Here is a 20,617-nt window from a genome sequence, read left to right as displayed (position 1 = left end):
TAAGTCAGTAGTTCAGTCAATCCTTGACGAAGTGCCTGTTGCGGGGTTCCTCTGCAGCTGATAAACTATGTGCCGTTTACAGAGAATTCGTGAATGTGAAGTGCGATGTGGGCAATTGCTCAGGAACAATTCAAATATTAATTTCAAGTGTTTTGTAATGTCGTCAGTCGAATACATCCCAGAATGAAACAACTGCACTAAAGCAAGTCAAATTTACAGCCATAAGCCTGTTCACACCAGAGCAGCCAACAGCACAGTACAATCAGGATGTAATTGAAGCCGAGATACCACGTACTCTCGGAGCGGTCAGCCCTCTGATTCTCCCATATTACCGGTAGCGGCCCAGAACATGCTTTCTTTAACCATCACAGACCAAATATCCTGAGATATGTGTTTTTAGCCTATGCTGAATACAGAATCATCTTTCCAGTAATGCTGTGATACATATCTCGCGAAGTAAATAATATTAAAATTTTTTTTTTAACCATCAGTCTTCCGACTGCTCTGATGCGACCAGCCATGTATTCCTCTTCTGTGCCATCATCTTCACCTCAGAGTAGCACTTGCAGACTGCTGGATGTATTCTACTTTCCCTCTCCCTTATGTTTCTACCCTCTACGGCTCCCTCTAGTACCATGGAAGTAATTACCTGATATCTTAACAGGTGTCCTATTATCCTGTCTGTTCTTGTCAGTGTTGTTCATATATTTATTTCCTCTATGATACTGCGCAGAACCTCCTCATCCCTTATCTTATCAGTCCAACAAATTTTTAGCATTCGTCCAAACGCCACGTCTCTAATGCTTCGATTCTCTCCTGTTCCAGTTTCCCCACATCCCATGTTTCACTACCGTAATGTGGTGCTCCAAACGTACAACCTTGGAAATTTCTTACTCAAATGAGGCCAATGTATGATACTAGTACACTTCTCTTGGCTCAGTGCTAGTCTGCTTTTGATGTCCTCCTTGCTCCGTCCATCACGGGTTTTGTTGCCTAGGTAAAAGAATACCTTAACTTCATCTACTTCGTGACTATCAATCCTGATGTTAAGTTTATCGTTCTTCTCATTTCTGTTACTTACCCTTGTCTTTCTTCGATTAACGCTCAGTCCATATTCTGCACTCAATTACATTCTCCGTTCGTTTTCACAGATCCTGTAATTCTTCTTCACTTTCATTGAGGACCTCAATGTCATCAACGAATCCTATCATTGATATCCTTTCGCCTTGAATTTTAATTTCACTCTTGAACCTTTCTTTTATTTCCATCATTGCTTCTTCGATGAACAGATTGAACAGTAGGGGCGAAAGACTGTATCCGCTTCTTACATCTTTTTTATCCGAACACTTCGCTCTTGGTATTTTATTATTCTATCTTAGCTTTTGCATAAGTTGTACATTACCCGTCTTTCCCTATAGCTTACCTCTAGTCTTCTCAGAAATTCGAACGTCTTGCACCATTTGACACTGTCGAATGCTTTATCCAGGTCGACAGATCCTATTAACCTGTGTTGATTTTTGTTTAGACTTTTGTTTCCATTATCAACCGCTATGTCATAACTGCCTCTCCGGTGCCTTTACCTTTCCTAAAGCAAACTGGCCATCATCTAATGAATTCTCAATATTCTTTTCCATTCTTGTGTGTATTATTCTTGTCAGCAAATTTTTAAATTTCTACACAGCAAAACGAATAGTCGTTTTGTTGTCACTTCCCCCAATAATTTTAGAAATTCTGGTGAAAGTTATCTATTCATTCAGACTTATTCGATCTTAAGTCTGTCAAACCCTTTTTAAATTATGATCTACAGAGTGACAATTATTGAAATACGTGAAAACAAACGTAAATTAGTTCAAAGTACGGCATGCACACACTTTATTCAACATGTGAATGCCCCTACAGATATTCGGATTTAGATTACGACATGTTCGATATGCCTGCCATCATTGGCGATGATGTGGCGCAAACGAATATAGAAATTCTGCATTGCCCGCTGAAGCGTTGGAACATCGACGCTTTAGATGACCTACTGAGTGGCTGTTTTCTGCTCAGGAATGGTTTGGGGTTATTTTTATACACCTTGTCTTTAATACAGCCCCACAAAAAGGAGTCGCCTGTGTTCCGATCCGGAGAATAAGTAGGCCAATCGAGGCTCATGCCAGAATGCGGTCCCCAAAGTGCTCCTCCAGGCATCAAACACACTCCTGCTTCGATGGGGTCGATCTCCGTCTTGCATGAACCACATCTGTCGAAAACAGGGACACTATGGATAATGGGGATGGAATCATCTTCCAAAACCTTCACCTACGTTTCGATAGTCACCGTGCATTCAAGGAATATCGCGCCGATTATTCTGTGACTAGGTATTGCACACCATATCGTCACCCGTGGAGGATGATGAGACCTTTCGATGGCGAAATGCGGATTCTCAGTCCCTCAGATGCGCCAATTTTGCTTCCTGTCGAACCCACTCAGATGAAAGTCGGCTAAAACAAACCATGCGCTTACTAATTCCCATCACGCCCTCGGCCAACCATGCAGTTTGAATGTCCTAACGCAAACTGTTCAGTAGTTATGACGATTTTATTTAATGTAGCTCAGTAATTGTCACCCTGTATTACTGGATAACCTGTCTCTTCTGTATCGACTCCTGGTTCTCCTTCTATCACATCAGATAACTCTTCCCTCTCGTAGAGGCCTTCAGTGAACTCTCTCCACCAACAGTGGAATTCCCATTGCACCCATAATGTTACTACCCTTGCTTTTAATTTCACCGAAGGTTGTTTTGACTCTTCTATATGCTGCGTCTATCCTTCCGACAGTTATTTCTTTTTCGATTTCTTCACTTTTTCCATGCAGCCAGTTCGCCTCAGCTTCGCTACACTTCGTGTTTATTTCATTCCTAAGTGACTTGTACCTCTGTATTATCGAATTTTACAGAATATTTTTGTACTCCCGTCTTTCTTCGATGAACTGTGTTTCTTCTGTTACCCGTGGTTTCTTCGCGGTTACCTTCTCTGTACCTATGTTTTCCTTTCCAACTTCTGTGATGATCCATTTTTGAGATGTCCATTCCTCTTCAACTTTACTGCCTACTGAGCTATTCCTCATCGCAGGTGTTTCTCTTCATTGCTTAGTACTTCCGTATTCCACTTCTTTGCGCATTGATTCTTCCTGACTCGTCTCTTAAACTTCAGGCTAGTCTTCTTCGCCGAGGTAGATAGAAAACCACCTTAAAAAGTATCCACAGGCTGGCCGGCACATCGGACCTCGACAGTAATGCACCGGGCAGATTCGAACCGGGGACTGGCACTCCTTTATGCTCGGGAAGCAGTGCATGAGACCGCGCGGGTAGCTTGGCGAGCTTGAGTATGCCTTACACTCCAATATCTGATTTCGGAATCACTGTCTGACCATGATGTAATCTAACTGTAATCTGCCCGTATCTCCCGCCTTTTCCGAGTATACCTCTCCTCTTATGATTCTTGAACAGACTATTCGCTGTTACTAGCAGAAATTTACCGCAGAACTCAAGTAGTCTTTCCTCTCTTTCAATCCAAATACCAAGTCCATATTCTCCGTCAACTCTTTCTTATACTCCTAGTACAACCGCATCCAGTCCCCCAGGAGTAGTATATTTTCATCTCCCTTTACATACTGCTTTATCCGTTCAATATCCTCATATACTTTTTCTATGTCTTTATCTTCGGCTTGCGACGTTGGCGTGTATAACTGAACTATCGTTGTCGGTGATGGATTGCTGTCGATTCAGATGAGAACAACCCTGTCATTGAACTGTTCACTGTAACATACACTCTTCCTACCTTCCTATTCATTACGAATCCTACTCCCTTTATTACAGATTCTGCTGCTATTGATGTTACCTTATACTCATCTATCCATTTTCTTTCTCTAACACTCACTATATCTAGACTGAACCTTTGCATTTTTCTTTTCAGATTTTCTAGCTTCATACTTTTGACAGCCCACGCTTCGACTCACAGAACGTTATCCTTTTGTGGGTTTTTGAATCTTTTTGTGATAGACGCCTCTCCCTTGACAGTTCTCTTTCGGAGATCCGAATGGGGAATATTCTGGAATCTTTGGCCAATGGAGGGATCATCGTGACATTTTTTCAATTACAGGCCACATGTCCTGTGGATACACGGTATGTGTCTTTAATGCAGTGGTTTCTATTGCTTTCTGGATCCTCGTGTCGTTGATCATTGCTGATTCTTCCGCCTTTAGGGGCAGCTATCCTCCCTAAGGGTAAGGAAGACCCTGAACCTCTGTCCACTCCTCCGCCCTCTTTGACAAAGCCGTCGGCAGAATGAGGGTGCCTTCTTATCCCGTATGTCTCCGACTGTCAATGCTAATCGAATTTATTCAGACGTTAAACGGTAGCGGGGTTAGAACCCGAGACTGGGGACGGTTTTATTATTGAACAAGCAATCTCTACGCCACTAGTGATTCGTGAATTGGCATAATAAATTTCAATATTAATAGTGGCTATTTAACTGTGAACTTTCATGCCAAAAAATTACGATCACTCTACAAAACGAGATAGAATCTCTCTCGGTAGCGATATAGACTTCTGACGCGCTAAGGAAAGTCTATAAGCGGAACAGAAGCGATCGTAAATTGATAAATCCTGCCGCGAGTAATGGCCGCGTGGTTAGAGGCGCCATGTCACGGATTGCGCGCCCACTCCCGCTGTAGGTTCGAGTCCTCCCTCGGACACAGATGTGTGTGTGTGTGTGTGTTGTTAGCGTAAGTTGGTTTAAGTTATTTTAAGAAATGTGTAAGTCTAGGGTCCGATGACCCCAGGAGTTTGGTCCCTTAGGAATTCACACACATTTGAACATGTTTCGGATAAATCCACTCAAATAAGCGATTTTGACGCAGGGCAACTAATTCTGAAAAACAGCACCTTGAAAATGCCGTAGCTGAAAGGCTTTTAGCATGTTACTGTCGTGCGTATCTGTGGAAAGTGGTTGAAAGATGATGAAACCACGAGCAGGCTACAGCGTGATGGAGGTCCAGGCCGCATCACGGAACGTCGATGTCCGAGGGTTGCCTGCTCCGTCAAGCAGGATAAGTGGCGTTCTGTAGCTTGGTGACCGAACGAGAACGTCAATTTGCGATCACTCTGGTCACGGGATCATAGAGATTGAACTGCAGGTAAATGGAAAGTGGCACCAGGTCGGATGAACTACGTTTCTTGTCACCCCAGATCGATGGTCGTGTCAGGATGCGCTGCAGTGCAGGCAAACGGCTGTTCGAATGAAGCGCCGCGCCACAGACGCAGGGCGATGGGCGGAGTGTATGCTGTGAGGGATACCCGCTTGGAGGTGTATGAGACCTAAGGTAGTAATTAAAAGCATAAGCCAAAAATGTGGAAATGTGTGTGAAATCTTGTGGGACTTAACTGCTAAGGTCATCAGTCCCTAAGCTTACACACTACTTAACCTGAATTATCCTAAGGACAAACACACACATCCATGCCCGAGGGAGTACTCGAACCTCCGCCGGGACCAGCTGCGCAGTTCATGACTGCAGCGCCCGAGTCCGCTCGGCTAATCCCGCGTGGCAAACATAATCCAGCTGTGGGCTTTGTGACCATTATTATGGGAGACCAACATCCCCTCACGCTAGGTTATTTCTTCAATGGCGATGGCATCTTCCAGCAAGATGAATATCGGTGTCACAGAACCAGAGTCGTGCTACAGTGGTTTGACTGCAGGATAGTGAACTAGCCTTAATCTGTTGGCCACCGATTTTGACTGATCCGGTCCCGACGAAACACATGTTAGATGCTATCGGGTCTTACTTCCTAGTTTAGGAGACGCCGAATTTAAGGAAACTGCGTGGCCTATACTTAGACACATGGTGGAACATACCCCCAGAAACAGACGAAGGGAGTATCGAATCCTAAATACGAAGAATCCCTGATGTATTGTGCTCCAAAGATGGACCAATACAATATTAAGCTGGCGGATATAATGCTTTGCCTATCAGTGAATTAGCGAGATGCCCATTAAAAAGCTATTACCTGAGATACTTAATTATCTTATTTACTGGAATTATTAGTATGGTAAGCACATCAATGAAACTGCGGTTCACTGTGCAAACGGAAATGCTTTGACTGCAAAGCCTGAAATTACACTTTTGTCCTCGATTAGTTCTGTTCATCCATATCAGTTAGCCAAACGTGAACTGCCTTGCTTCAATGAATACGCGGATTCTCGTAAGGTCACGGAGATTTAGCAACGACGAGCTTGACCAGTACTTCTATGGACAGCCGTCGAATATGCCACGTGCTGTTGGCGGCTTTCCTTTCGCCTTTACGGCAAAGCGAAGGAGAAATTTGACGTAGTTCTTGATAACTATACATTACTCGAATACCCTGTATTATGGTTCAAATGGCTATAAGCACTATGGGATTTAACATCTAAGGTCATCAGTCCCCTATAACTTAGAACTACTTAAACCTAACTAACCTAAGGACATCACACACATCCATGCCAGAGGCAGGATTCAAACCTGGACCGTAGCAGCAGCACGGTTTCGGACTGAAGCACGTAGAACCGCTCGGTCACAGCGGCCGGCTATCCTGAATTAAATTCCTTATGAAGTGAGGGCATGTGATACTGTTAATGATGATCCGACTATCGGATGGGATAGTTGAGCTCGGCGGCCCCCTTTGAGCTCTTCGAGAGGATTAGGCTACTTGCCGGTACCGGTTTTCAACCTCCCCTGTCACTGATCATCGACAAATACAAACATGACACCTTACACTAAACACAGAACTCGCATGCACCACAAAGGAGATGTAGCACTGTGCACGAAGGATACTTGCCCTCTGGGGTCTCCCAGCCAACAAAACTACACGACATCATTTCACTTTTTATTAGCATCTCCTTCCAAGCAGCAGGCGTCGGTCACCTGTTCTGTTCTCTATCATCCATCAATCTTTAAGAAGTTTATCTAGTTATGTCCTTATAGTCGGCAGATAACTGATTATCTTTTTTTCCTGTCTACAGAATAATTTTGAAAATTAGGTGGGCTGATAAGGTACCCAATGAGGATGTTCTCCGAAGAATATGCGAGGAAAGGACTACATGGAAAACACTGACAAGAAGAACGGGCATGATGGTAGGCCATCTGTTAAGGCACCATGGAATAACTTCCATAGTACTGCAGGCAGCAGAAGAAGGTAAAAACTGTAGAATGAGGCAGAGATTGGAATACATCCAGCAAATAACTCAGGACGTAGATTGAAAATGCTAATATGAGAGGAAGAAGTTGTCACACGGAAGATAAATTCGAGGAAAGAAAATCTATCTTTCCATCAATATGATCCTTCCATATCACTCTACTCTCATCTGTAGGGTCAATAACTGAAAAGATTTTTAAATCTGGTCTTTTTGTTTTATTCCTTATTTTTTCCATTTGATTGCAGCCCCTTACACATCTCATGAACTTCGTTTCTGCTAACTGCATACTTGATTTGTCTGTTTTGTGTTATTGTCCGTGATTCGGAAACATATACGAGAGCAGGTATATAGTTTCATTTACGTTTATTTTCTTGTTTTTCTTCCCAAAGTTCTTCCAGTGTTTCGCAGACAGCATGATATTTATTAACCTTCGTCTCATTGTGTTTGTCATAGTTAAAACTAGTAGGCCAGGCACATTCTAGATAACTTAAGTAGCATAACTGTTCCAAAATTTTTTTCATTTGTTATTATTTTTGATCTGACTGGATTCTTCCGTTTCAAAGCCATTATATTGTCTTACTTGCAGATACAATTAAGTTGTAGCATACTGCGTTTTGACTCAATCTTTGTACTGCTCTTTGTAGATTATCTCCTGTTTCCTGTTTAATTATCTGATCATCAGCATGTAAGAGAGTAAATTGCAGTAATTCAAAACAAAAGCACGTTTTGCATGTTACGTCTTAATTTTTTTATTTAACTTACGTCTCCAAACTCATTTCGCCATAGTTACAAGGCACCTTCAATAGGTATCCTGAAATATTACGCGATTTTTTCGCTTGACATATAGGTTAGCGTTTTCACATACAGCTTAGAGATTTAAAACATTCAATTGATTTTTTAGAACGAAACGGAAAAGTACTTACAGAGCAGCGTTTAATTCATTATTTGTAAGCCAAGTAGCTTTCAGTCATGTGTCAAACTGATTGAAAGTTTGCAGGTTTCCTTATGGCAACTGTTTCCGAAATGTAGCACTGTAATTGCCGGTTTCTTTTTTCAAATTTTCTGTAAGCTCGAACTTCTTTGCATTTCTGATACTTGCACATTAAATATTTTTAATACCAACTCGTTTATCATAGTCTTGTCGTCGCCTTTGAGAATTTTCCAGTTTATTCCTTAGAGACTTGTGAGCTGTAGTTTTTTTTATGTGGCTGAGTAACCATCTCTTCGCACAACCTCCACCCAGGGTGACCCAGTATTAAATCAGAGTACCTCCTCCTTTGCCGAGTGCCGTCCAGGTGTTGAGAGATCTGCCTGCCCATTTCTTCTCTGTTAATCAAACCCCAGCAGAGAGGGTTGCTGCTTCCAGTCTTCGAGCCATTCTAGGGAGCGACTGGTTCCACATTGCCTCGTCAGTCATAGCGGTCTTCGCCGTAATCCTGACAAGGGAGTCTCACAAGGTACTATCTCCTTGCCTTGAGGAACCAAAGATTTTTTAAAGGGTGCCACTCTTGCTTCTGCTCCTTTCTGAACCGGTATTGGCACCGGTTATGGGGGAGGTACTTTACTTTTTAGCTGACCAAATGGTTCTCCCTGTCATTAGACACCGTTACTCTGCGCCAAGAAAGGCAGGACCCATTGACAAATCTCATCTCATCTCACAGCCTCCCTTCCAACGATCTGTCTATAATTACTTCGTTACTCCTGTTAACTCTTGGATCCAATAACTGAGGCACACAATCTTTTCTCCATTGTCTTTAAATTTTTTAAAGTAATGGTGGTGGTGGTTAGTGTTTAACGTCCCGTCGACAACGAGGTCATTAGAGACGGAGCGCAAGCTCGGGTTAGGGAAGGATTGAGAAGGAAATCGGCTGTGCCCTTTCAAAGGAACCATCCCGCCATTTGCCTGAAACGATTTAGGGAAATCACGGAAAACCTAAATCAGGATGGCCGGAGACGGGATTGAACCGTCGCCCTCCCGAATGCGAGTCCAGTGTGCTAACCATTTTTAAAGTAATCACGACGTTAAGTTTTGTTGTAGAATCGCTTTCAAGACAGGCCGCTCAGATCGCGGTCACCCACAATTTCCCATGTCTAGATGACCTCGCTTGGTATCAGCGAACCTCTCTTTCGCCGTATCATCATTACGAAAATGGAAGTGGAAGCTGGCCTCACTACACCTCCTGAGCAATGCTCTTGCTGTTGCTCGTGGAAGCTTTCAAACACCTTGTACAGTCGTGGACAAAACGAGCGAGACCCCTCGCCTTTTCGTTATGCTGATCCGCACGGCTTTAAAGTCTGCTACACAGCATAACAGGCAAGGCGACGAAGTGCTACCAACATACTATGCACAGGCGTGAAATTGACAAACTATCTGAACTTTTTTAGACTGTTTTCCATAATTTGTAAGACTATATTAATGCTGATTAGTGTGTTAAATACAACACGTAAATATAAGACAGAACTGAAAGAAGAAACGCTAATTTGTATGAAACGGACGAATAAAAATGAATTTCAACTTATCCAGATAACATAACTGTTTCAGTAAGACGAAGAACCCCAGACCGTTACGAAGTAGCAAAATATTATCCGCATTCGGCCGCGAAACGGTCTGTGTCAACGTTCAGACCAGTCATACTGGATTACCATTGCTGACCTACCATGAAAGTGTGCAAATTTAGCAATGCGTGAAGATTCATAACAAAATTCACTTAAACATCATTCAGTGCCACACTTAAGTCAATTCCATTATTGACAGAAGCGGTAAAAGTAGGCAGTAACATGTATGAAATTCTACAAGAGTGTCATATTGACATCCACAGAGCGCCAGTACAGAATAAAGGTAGCGATAAAACGTATTGGGTGCGCGAGAATTTCTTAAAATTGCTTTACTGATATTCTACCTGCCTCCATAGAGATTAGAACCGAAAACAAATCAGACCTTCCTTTCACTATGCTAGCAGACAACCCAGGCAAACAGCCCTCTATTATTACCCCAGACATGAACAAGCAGGCAATTTCGCAATGAAAATCTGCAGTTTCTGTTGCATAGAGCTTTCTGGACTCAAAAACATGAATTTTCTTCCTTTATGTCACCACTTATGTGACAATCATTCCGGATGATTATCGAAATAACAAATTACTGTTATTAGAGAGTAAATTTTGTAGGATAATTCTGCACCACCCCAGGAAATAAACGGCTACATAGCTGCCAAACGTATTCTGCATTTTTTCGAATTCTCCACTAGACTCGCCACAGACAGAAAACGTTCATTAGCCGAAGTGTTTCTTAAGCTAGCTAGCAATGAGAATGTTCGCAGTTCTAAAACGCGGTGGCATTAATACTGGGATGTGAATTACCACGTGTATAGGCAAATACATTCTATTTGCATTCCTGTAAACGTGATTTGGATCGAAAACGTTGCTACGATTAATATGCTTATGTATCGACAGCAACTAGAACATTTCGAATAAAGAGTAGCGGGTGTTATTTATGCGGCCCTCATCTTCAGTGTTTTCGTTGTTAGGATTTCGTCACCTAAACCGGTAAAAACGGAACCCTACTAGTCTCACTTTCTTGACCGTCTGTCGGTCTACCCAACCCTTAAAACCCGTTTACCTCCAGAACGGATGGACATAATAAGTGGAAATGTATCGCACTTCTTGCGGTAACCGGTCCCTTGGTGGAGTAAAAAAGTGAGCTTCTATGTCAACGCAATCAAAAGATACGACGGTTTATGTAAAGAAAATTTACACGAAAGGACAAAAAATGGCTTCAAGAACTGTGCGACCTAACTGCTTAGGTCATCAGCCCCTACACCTAGAACTACTTAAACCTAGCTAGCCTAAGAGCATCACAGACATCCATGGCCGAGGTAGAATTCCAACCTGCGACTGAAGCAGCCGTGCGGTTCGTCACTAAAGCGCCTGGGCCCGCATCTCGTGGTCATGCGGTAGCGTTCTCGCTTCCCACGCCCGGGTTCCCGGGTTCGATTCCCGGCGGGGTCAGGGATTTTCTCTGCCTCGTGATGGCTGGGTGTTGTGTGCTGTCCTTAGGTTAGTTAGGTTTAAGTAGTTCTAAGTTCTAGGGGACTGATGACCATAGATGTTAAGTCCCATAGTGCTCAGAGCCATTTTTTTTAAAGCGCCTGGAACCGCTCGGCCACCGCAACCCGGCGAAACCCTACTCACCTCATGTATAATGATAATATATACTGTCTAGCTAGGATAAACTGTATTCGCCAGCAACTCAGATCGTTTGATCACGGAACTTTTACGAAGCTACATTCAAACTTTTTTCGAAGTCGTCTGCAATATCCATTTATAAACACCCTAGGAACGTCGTATGCGATATCCACTTCTGAAGACGCTGGCAGATACTGCAGTACTATAACAAGTAGGTGGGAATTTATTGTTATTGGTCCACGCATGACACTTTATTTCAATATCAATTTAACGCGCCTAGGTATTTGTATATGGCTGAAACTATTGAACAAGAAGTAAATAAACAGCAAACAACTTCGATGTTTAAATCAAATGAAAATCACATGTCGTAATTAAAACATAATTTCGTTGTTACATCTACATGACTACATCAACAGGATTTCTTGGCAATCCGGACTTACGTGCCTGGCAGAAGGTTAGGGTTATTTCTCTACCGTCCCACTCATTAACAGTGTGCGGGAAAAAGGACCACTTAAATTTTTTCTTGCGAGCCTTGAATTACATTATTACTATGGTTTCTTCCTGTGTAAGTTCCCGAGGAAATACCCTGATCTTGCTGAAACTTCGCTCAGTGAAAGCGGGGACAAAATAAGCGAACACGTGTCTCGGCTTATCTGCTTACACTCTACCGCTTCTGAGAAAACGACGGTCAAAGTGTTCAATGTGTTGTTGCTATAGTGTAGATACCTCTTAGCGGGTAAGGATTCAACTGAAGCGGTGGCTCTGCGGCTACCATAGCGACTTCGGAACTTTGCGCTGCGAGTTCGAAACCCGGTATTTCGCCGGCCGCGGTGGTCTCGCGGTTCTAGGCGCGCAGTCCGGAACCGTGTGACTGCTACGGTCGCAGGTTCGAATCCTGCCTCGGGCATGGATGTGTGTGATGTCCTTAGGTTAGTTAGGTTTAAGTAGTTCTAAGTTCTAGGGGACTTATGACCACAGCAGTTGAGTCCCATAGTGCTCAGAGCCATTTTTGAACCCGGTATTTCCTTTTTTTTCCCTCACTCTCTGAATTATCTACGAATGTTTATTCCAATTTATGATGAAACTCTGTTGTCGTTATTCGTCAGTTAATTTACTGTGTAAAGAAATAAGTTAAAAAGGGAACACACAGTGCGTAGTGGGGCGATCACTCTGTTGTAGAAATAATTCAGAAGCCAAGATCGCTTAAATATTGTTTACTGGATAATCGGTTTCAACACACTAAAGGTGCCATCATCGGATCTGAATGTAGATTAACATTTATAAAATATTTGGTTATAACGATACATGAGGCAGCCCAGATGATTTTAGATCAGCTTGTCTCATTCGTTTATTACTTTTTAATTCATTAATTACACATAAAGTTAATTGGCGAATAATGACAACATTATTTGAACATAGAAAAAACATTCGTAGATAATTCTGATAGAGAGGCAGGAAAATAAAATAATAAACAACCCAATATGGTCTCGAACACGGGAATCAATGTTAAGAAGGAACGACGGTAGCCACTGAGCCACCGCTTCAATTGCGTTCTCGGCTGCAGAAGGTATCTACACTAGAGCAACAGCGCGTTGATAACTTTGACCGTATTTTTCTTGGAAACGGTCGAGTGTCTGCAGATAAGCCGAAACACATGTTCGCTTATTTTGTCCTCTCCTTCACTGAGCAAAGTTTCGGGACAATCAGCCTACGACATTTGGCGAGTTCCCCTCGCTCGTCGAGTCGCTTCTTACGCCCGGCGAGAATTATGTATGCCTCCGAGTAAACTGCGCCACCTGGAAACACGGCGAGAGGGGATAAACACGTTTTCCTTCTTATAAGGCAACCTTCTACAGATAAAATTCACGAAATGTTCTTCAGGTTGCCTCAGATATTTCAGAAATGTTTCTTGCGTCAGGCCTGACGCATATGCAAAACGTAAACATTTCATTTCATGTAATATTTATCAGGATAAGACATGACAAGACTGGACCAGTCCCTTCTGAGAAAAATTAGAGATTCTAAGTTGCTCCACTATGTAATGACACGGGTACGGGCTTGCGATCTCTCTTTTATGCCATCGATTTCCGTGTTACACATACTTGGCCACTGCGTTGCGGCTGCCATCTTGGAGGAGGCAGTCTGTTTCCTGCCAGCGCTGTTTCCGCAGCCAATATTAACCGCGACGAATCATTCAGTCAACGCTAAATGGCCCATCTGGCTGAGGCAGACAAGGGCGCTATAATACAACTCAATGCAGAGGGATCTTCAAATGCCGACATAGCAAGAACTATGGGTTTTCACAAGTCGACGGTAGCCAGGTGGATCAGACGAAAGGAAGAGAGTGGTAACCTGAATGGGAGGCCTCATGGCCGTCGCCGCAAAACAACAGCAGCTCAGGATCAGCAGATACGCCGTTTCAGTGAGAACCATCCATTTGTCAACGCACGACAAATCAGCAAATTCATGACGCTTGGAATGAGTTACTTGAATCTCCTAGTTCTGTGGCTCGAGTTGTGGGCTCAATGCCCACAGACTTCCAGCTGTTGTGGAAGCCAAAGGAGGCTATACGCGATTTTTTTTTTTACAGAATTATATTTTATATAATTTCAAGTAAACGCAGTAAGTGGAATGGGGACAAACAAATTAATTCACAGCAAGATATGTAATATTTAATTTGATAAGAGAAGAAATACTCACCTTATATATTCATTCAGTCTCTATAAAAAACGTGACACACGTGTGTATGCAAGAAGGGTACAAAACAGTTCAGCACAAAATAAAAATATTGAGGAGAAGCTCGCCGATGAACACGTAATTGCAGAACAAAGGTTGGGCTAGAAGGAGAGGTAAGTAGGCCCGAAAAAGCAGAGCAAAATCAAATACCCAATAGACTTTAAGTCGTTGTCGCAGCAAATGGCGGTTGGTATATGCGATTCGGAGCAACTGTACAAGAATAGTTTTATTTACTGATTTTTGAGGCTTTACTTTGTGACGGCTAAACAGTGCTGCATCATGAGACCCACAATTTTTCCACATGTGGCTAAACATCAGAGCTGAAAAAATTTTGAGAGGTACCGAAGTTCTCTGGAAGAGTAAAGTGTTTTAGACAAGAAGATGATTTTTAGTTCATTTCATTTTAACCATTCACACTATGCTTTGACATTCTAATCTTTGATTTCATTTTATTATTATGTATCTTTCCTTCAGTGAAAGTCAACGGTAGTAAGTTTCAAGATATGAAGAATAACTGGAAGTTTTTAATTTGTGGAATAGCGTATTTAGATCAGGAACCTAATCCAACTGCCTTTAATTTTATTCTCACGGATGACATTGGGACAGTAAATAACAAGAGAAATAACAAAACTCTCAGAATCAATATATAGAATTCAAGTGTCCAGTGGATTCAAAAGTTTGCTATAATAGCGATTAATTGCTTTTACAGACTCCTTCATGCCTACGTTTCCTATCTGACAATGTTTGAAACTAGGACTAACAAGGTAAACAATTTTTCCACAAATTGTCAAATTGGAAGTCGGAGAGCCAGTTACATAAATTACGATAACAACAAACGTTTTTCAAGTAAACTGATCACAGGAGGCATCCAACGCATTTATTGTGAGTTAAATGCACAGTATGTAAACTGGCAACGCCACCAACACACAATACCACTAACAAGGGAACTTCCCCATCGCACCGCCCTCAGATTTAGTAATAAGTTGATACAGTGGATAGGCCTTGAAAAACTGAACACAGATCAATCGAGAAAACAGGAAGAAGTTGTGTGGAACTATGAAAAAAATAAGCAAAATATACAAACTGAGTAGTCCATGCGCAAGATAGGAACATCAAGGATAGGGTGAGCTCAGGAGCGCCGTGATCCCGTGGTTAGCGTAAGCAGCTGCGGAACGAGAGGTCCTTCCTTCAAATTTTCCCTCGAGTGAAAAGTTTAATTTTTATTTTCAGACAATTATTATCTGTCCGTCCGTCCGTCCGATGCGAGGTAACCGCGCCGTAGTATGATGACGCTACACCTAAACAAACATCGAAAGACATGACGTCAGTCGACTACAGCGCACGGAAGAGAGAGTATTCCTGCTAACGAGGCTCCCTGGCTGGCAGTTAACGGTTCGCTACTTTGGACGAGGGTGTATTAAATACGTGAGATGCATTGCGTGGGCAATATGAATCCAGCAAAAATAGCTCGTGACTTCAATAACAATGTCAATGAATATTTTCCGAACAGTAAGGCATCGGAAAGTTCCTTAAGGGATCGAACGATTATCGAACATCTGTATGATTATTTCCTACATTTGTTGATAAACAGTACGTGTGGTGATGATTGTCTGAAAATAAAAAAATCAAACAACTCACCCGACGGAAGACTTGAACCAACGACCTCTCGTTCTGCAGCTCCTCACGCTAACCACGCGACAACGGCGCTCCCGAGCTCAAGCTATCCTTGATGTTGCTTATCATACGCATGGACTACTCAGTTTGTTAAGTTTGATTATATTTTTCATAGGTCCACACAACTTCTTCCTGTTTTCTCGAATGATCTGTGTTCAGTTTTCAAGGCCTATCTACTGTGTCAACTTATAACTAAATCTGAGGAGGGTGCGATGGGAAGGTTCCCTTGTTAGCTATGAAACAACTGTAGCAAAACGGAGCATCCTCGTTATCCATGTGATGGATAAGACGACTAATTCGCAACATAAATGTCAATGTAAGCATCAGTTTCTGTTGGAACGTGCTTCCCGGACCAAATAACATACATTTCCTACGTCTTCAATGCGAATCATGTAGCAAATGTAATTTAAAGGACATAAAAATATCGAGTGAATTTACTAACATAATTATGAACCACTTGAATTTGCATTCAACAGGCAATGTTCAGAAGTCTGGTGCAGGAGTACTGCATGCTCTAATTCAAAACAACAAAAATCAACGGAGTAACTATTATTGAACGTCATCAGGTCACTCATCGAGCATTCCTATGCAGAACTGTTACTGGTGACGTGTTATGATGCCTTTAGCGTTAACTTCCTAAGAAGAAATGAAAGGCTGAGCCCCACCAAAAGACGTAAACTCGAGGAGAGAGTAGTGTGAACAAAATATTTTACATCTGATAAATCCAAAAGTGTGTTTTGGGCTACGAATTCTGCCCCCAGGGTGTGTGCAACACAGCTGGAATTTGTTGCCAACAACTGAGACACCTTTCGGTCACAGTGTAAGAAAATCGAGCAACAAAACTACATCACCTGTACTACTGCATGATAACGCACTATGTTGATTTGAGAAACAAAACTATCCAGGAGATTGATAGGAAAGTCGTCTCTCAGTCACTTGTATTGATAGGGAAGTCCTCTCTCAAGCACTTATCCCTCTCGTCATATATTTGTAAAATTTTACCTTTCCCACTCTTGATCGATCAACCGTCAAGGCAATTCATTTCTAGACGAAAATACTGTTTAAACTACTCTGAATTAACGACATCGTTAGAAACAGTAGGTTTCTACAGGCGTAGAATTTGTAAACAACTTTAGCATTGTCATATCGTTTTAGGTATCGTGAAAGAAAATTCTGCTGCTAATTAATTTCTCTTTGATAATTACTGTTGCGTTTAGTAAACTAATGGAAAATGCAATTAAAATATTCACTGTACTAATACAAATTAAATTCAGCTTACTACAGAAACATCACGACGGAAGTCTATCTTAATAAAGCATTAAGTTTCTGTGAGACGATTGAGCCTATTTTAACACGAATTAGTAGGATATTACAGACTTTACACTTCGAAAAGATCTGTATTTATTTCATTTCCTGTACCATTCGTAAGTATTATCAAAATGTGACATTTCATAGATAAAATTATGTGTTCACAACAACAACAAAAATGTCGTCAGAAAACAAAAGTGGCGTTATGAATCTGGCAGTACCGTAAGGTTTTCGCTCTGACACTAAGAGTTACTGAAAGTAGCAAGACGAATTTTGCTCGAGCGTTGTCTTACGAGTCCCTTATTAAGTTTTTATCTGCCTGCTTGTAGATGTGCTACAAAAGAATTAAAAATCTGGCTTTCAGCAACTCTCGAAAGGCGAACAAAAGCAGCTTGCACCTGGTTACTAAGCATGTTACCTGGGAACTGGTTTTTTCTTAAAGTGGGAAGACATCCTTTTGTGGTTCAATTGGCAAATGTCAGTCAGACGTGTGACGTTAGTCTAACCGTTTCGGTGTGTTGAATTTGTACCAATGATTTTTCTACAGGTTTTTTCTGTCCCAAATAGAGAGTTGAAGTCTCCCATTAGTATCTTCACGTCATCTTGGTGAATTTTGCTCATGGTATTTTCGAGTGTGTTCCAGAATTTTTCAACATTGTCGGTGTTTTTCTTATTTTCGATGTTGGTGGGTTCAAATGGTTCAAATGGCTCTGAGCACTATGGGACTTAACTGCTGTGGTAGCGGTCGCGCGGTTCCAGACTGTAGCGCCTAGAACCTCTCGGACACTCCGGCCGTCGATGTTGGTGGGGACACGTGCATTGATGAGTGTATATGTTTTACTGGGGCTCTGAATGACCATAGTCATAAGTCGCTTGTTGACGGGCCAGCCGCGGTGGCCGAGCGGTTCTTGGCTCTTCAGTCCGGAACCGCGCGACTGCTACGGTCGTAGGTTCGAATCCAGCCTTGGGTATGAATTTGTGTGATGTCCTTAGATTAGTTAGGTATAAGTAGTTCTAAGTTCTACGAGACTGATGACCTCCACTGTTACGTCCCATAGTGCTCAGAGCCATTGGAACCTTTTGATTGTCGATCGGTGTGATTTCATTGACAGAGTTGATAGATCGGTGTTCGAGAAATGCAATGCCGAAGATTGGTACGCCTTTCGCTACCTTTTGTTGTATTCTGCTCTTGAAGATGCAATGGTTTCCCTAATGCACGGTTTCATTGTCAGTTAGTCGTGGTTCTTGAAGTGCAAGGATGAGAATTTTTTGTCGGTCCATTTCTTTTGTGAGATTATTTAGTTTTCGTGTTTGGATCAAGGTATCGATGTTTACTTTTAAATGCATGTTTTTTGCTTGTAGGGAAATTTACCAGAGATCTTCGATATTCTCTGTCGTGCTAACCTGGACTCCCCAGAATCCGAAAATCCAACTGCCGCCTGTCGACAGCCGGGTTGTGTACCACCTGGGATAAAGTTGACTTTGCTTGCATAGTTTACGTTTGCTTGTGTTTCATTGGTTGTGCTTGGGTGATACCAGGACCGGACAGGACCAGAGGGTGTTGAAGCCTTTGAAAGCAAATATTTTCAGCCAAGCTCATTGAGCTAACAGACGGTGACCAGAGTAGCGGTGATTTTCACTCAGACGTGTCTGGATTTTGCGTTCAACGGATTGAGTAGCCGTTCAGGATTGTGTTAGTATTTGGTTCACCCCTAGTATTTGATTTCCTCGGTGCCACCCATATGGGGGAGGGTTTCCACTATCCGCCACACACGATTATTATTATTATTATTATTGTCATTATGTCTCAGCAAATCCGATATGGTGTATCTTCCCACCACTGAAATAGATGTGTATTGTTCGATTCAGTATTTCCATCACTTAAATGTGGTTTATAATTACGTTACATTGCTACTAGTAGCCATTTTCTCACTTTTTCTTAGACAGTTGCTACCTGTTACTCCATCATAGGAATTTATGTGCGAAGCATTGTTGCAATACAGACGTTCAAATTATCCGATTTCTGTAATTTCATTTCGATACCTGATCGTTCTAATCGGATTCAGCCAGGTAGTCTTAATGTGGATATCCGACCACGACTGTCATCATATGTTAGACTGTGTAAACCACATTCTTTATCGGACTGTTGAATATAGATCACTTATCTATGACAGGACCTGAATTCGTAAACACTGTGGAAAATAATAATCCGATGTGCTTATTACAAATACGTTATTTCAATATAAATATGTGAACTAACGAGATAACAGTTTATTTACAGGAGCAGAACTAAAGTTCAAATGTTCAAATGTGTGTGAAATCGTATGGGACTTAACTGCTAAGGTCATCAGTACCTAAGCTTACACACTACTTAACCTAAATCATCCTAAGGGCAAACACACACACCCATGCCCGAGGGAGGACTCGAACCTCCGCCGGGATCAGCCACGCAGCTCATGACTGCAGCGCCCCTGACCGCTCGGCTAATCCCGCGCGGCTACTAAAAGTATGCTCGTCCACAAAACCCATGTGGACAATTATCTGATAATCGGTCAAGCTTTGCTTTGTCGCAGCTTTTTAGGATACAAGTCCATTTACTTTCAGGGGTCTCCTTACAATTCTTGCAATGCAAGGTAATTGAAAAATCTCATCCACTCGACGCCAACTGAGGAACTGACTGGTGCATGTGTTGTTCAACACACAGTAGTTGTCACCCTCACTGGAATCAATGAGTGTGTGCGTGTGTGTGTGTGTGTGTGTGTGTGTGTGTGTTTGTGTGTGTGTGAGTGTGTGTGTGTGTGTGTGTGTGAGTGAGTTTTCGTGTTCATGCTCAATCTGAATCAATACTATTAACATTAGACAGACAACCGGCTATAAATATTGCATCAAATATGACTGTAAAGTATGTTAATGCGATGGGAAGTTACAAACTGAATTTTCACCCAACCCACGTCCTGCATATTACGTTAAGTAAGATGTATTAACTCCATAGTATCGTTAGCAGAGAGTGCGCTCTTGTTGTCGAGGCCTGCGACAAGCGCAGCGATCAGCAGTGCCCAATGCCGCCGCGATTTGTTTATGTTGGCTGAGCGTGGACACTGCAGCAGATGCTTCGCCATAAACAGAAAGAAATCACCTTGGCTCTGACTGCAGTGAGCGGATATCACTGCCTGCGTGTTCTTATAGTAACCAACGTGAGACTCTACTCACAGGTGCCATGGAGCAATTGCAACGAGTATCATGTCATTAGTCATGAGAATATTAACCAGTGATGAAATGTCCACTCTATTTGAATCCTAAGCAAATAGGAACCTTCTCACAAAGGAATGTGAGGTGATATCAAAATTTATCCAATATACAAAAATTAACTGCAGGACTTTCATGTATGCAGTAGTAGCACACAAGGAAATATTATGTCTTGGAAGCGTATATTTCATTTCCTCTTGTCATATTAACGTCCTTGTTTTAGAATGAAGTGAGAAAATTAACACGAAAAACTTAAG

Source organism: Schistocerca nitens, chromosome 4 (assembly GCF_023898315.1).
Source record: "Schistocerca nitens isolate TAMUIC-IGC-003100 chromosome 4, iqSchNite1.1, whole genome shotgun sequence".
Lineage (NCBI taxonomy): Eukaryota > Metazoa > Arthropoda > Insecta > Orthoptera > Acrididae > Schistocerca > Schistocerca nitens.
This window is presented reverse-complemented; position numbering follows the sequence as displayed.